Source organism: Triticum dicoccoides, chromosome 4A, assembly GCF_002162155.2.
Source record: "Triticum dicoccoides isolate Atlit2015 ecotype Zavitan chromosome 4A, WEW_v2.0, whole genome shotgun sequence".
In the NCBI taxonomy this organism is placed as follows: Eukaryota; Viridiplantae; Streptophyta; class Magnoliopsida; order Poales; family Poaceae; genus Triticum; species Triticum dicoccoides.
The window spans coordinates 592,840,578-592,842,802 of NC_041386.1; positions in this window are offsets into that span (position 1 = coordinate 592,840,578).

Below are 2,225 nucleotides of genomic sequence, written 5' to 3' on the forward strand. Positions count from 1 at the left end.
ATCGGGGTGGGCCGGCCGGAACTGTTTTGTCATTAACATGTATCCTTCATAGATTTATTTTGAGAAACATATCGTCCAAATCAAAAAACGGGGGTCAACCAACTCTTATTCCAATGCATCTCGAAGTTGGTAATGAGGTTGTGCTTTCGGTCTTTTGTTTCAGGGATCGTCGTGGACGGTTCGAGGGACTTTAAGCACGATCTCCAACAACTATTTTTCCGCCGCATCTTGAAATTCGTAATGATCGGATATAAAATTATATGCATCTTCATAGTGATCCTAGACATTTATCATAGGATGAAATATTTTGTTTGCTACTACGTTTTCCAACACTATCTTTTTTTGGAACATTCCTAACAACATCTAGGTCTCGCTTCGTGTGAGACCGACGGCGGCGTCGTCTCAACCATGGCGTACCATGGTAGGTTGGTTGGTTTCATTCTTTACTAAATATCATTCTTTCTTTTACTTTTTTTTACATTTCAAAAATATTGTAAAAACATTTTCCATCTGTCCCAAATAAGTGCCGTTTATCTAGTACAACTTAAATAAAAAGTTGTACTAAATCAGCAACACTTTTTTGGAATGGTAAAATATTTCAAAAATTGATTCACTTTAACATTCATCATGCATTTAAAAATGTTAACACTGTGTAGAACATTTATTCACAAAATTTTATAGATTGATTTTTTAGTATTATTCAAAACTAATCGTGATATTTTGAAAATGTTCAAGCATTTCAGAAAACGTGTCGAGAGTTAAACCAATAATTACAGAAATTTTCAGAACTTCCAAACAATTACAAAATAAATAATTGAAAAAATGTTAATGACTTTTTAAAAAAGTGTTCACATCGTCAAACATATGCTCGTGACATTGCCAAAAATATTATAATGTAAAATAGTGGTCAAATTTTAAAAACAATTCATACCAGCAGAAAATTATTAACCACTTATTGAAAATATATTTAACATGTATTTGAAAAGATGTTCATAACATTGACTTAAAAAATGTTCAATGTCTATTAAAAAAATCAATGTATATAAAAAAAGATCAATTTATAGAAAAATGCACAATATGTATTAAAAAAGGATAGACATGTATTGGAAAAAGGAAAAGAGATTAAACATTTAATAAAAAAATGAAAAACCAAAAGACCTTAAGGCAAACCGGTCTACCAAAACTCCTCTACTGAGTAAGCCCACTAAGGAAAGACGTCGGAGAGTGCCCGATGCGAGCTAAGATAGGTCTGGCAATATTAGACGTATAGCATTGGCGAGAGGTCCTTGCAGCGATTTATGTGCGGCCAGCGAACACTCATAGCCCCGCTCATGTGGCTGGACTCACCAAACGCAGATTACTAGCTTGCCCGGGTTGCCTCCCTCACTCGTTCGTTTGACAGGTAGACCGTTGATTTAAGAAAAGAAATGTATCAGAATAAATTTGTAATTTTGGAAAAAATACAAATTTGCAGATAGTTCGTTAAATTGAAAAGGGTACATGAATTTAATTTTTTAATATAAATTTGATTTTTTTTTCAAGAAATTGAAAATTGTTCACATCATTGAAAAGAGTTCAAAAGATTTGTTACAAACTTTAGCAATTTGCGTATTTTCATAAATTTAGAATTTGTTTTGCTAATGTCTCAAAAGTTCTCGCATTTGAGAAAGGTTAATTATTTTTTAAAAATATATGTATAATTAAAAAGAGTTCTTGAATTTGAAAAAAGGGCAGAAAATTAAAAAAGGGGAAAAGAAAAGAGTAAATAAAATAGAGAATAATGAGGAAAAATGGAGAAACCGAACAAAAAGCCAGCAAGAAAACATCCAAAAGCTTCTCGAAACTCAAAACATATACCGGAGATAAGTGTCATAAATGTGTCGGTCCATTGCGATCGAAAAGTCTGCATGAGGTATGATTAACGCTACAAGTAACGCCTTAAGCGCTGAATAATATCTGGCAGCATTGGCAGTCTACCATGGAGTAAAAGCCTTGGAATTGAGCGCTGAACAGATTCGTACACATATTTTGTAGCATGAACACACGACCTTATTCGTAAAGAAGATGTCCATTTTCTCAAGAAATTTTGACAACACTGCAGTACACAAATCAAGGTTTCTACACCCTAAAAAAGGTAATTATTAATTTGTCTTCATTCCAAGAACAATAACCCTACACGTACAAGGATGTTACACGCGATTTAGGCAATCTTCATCTTAATCCCA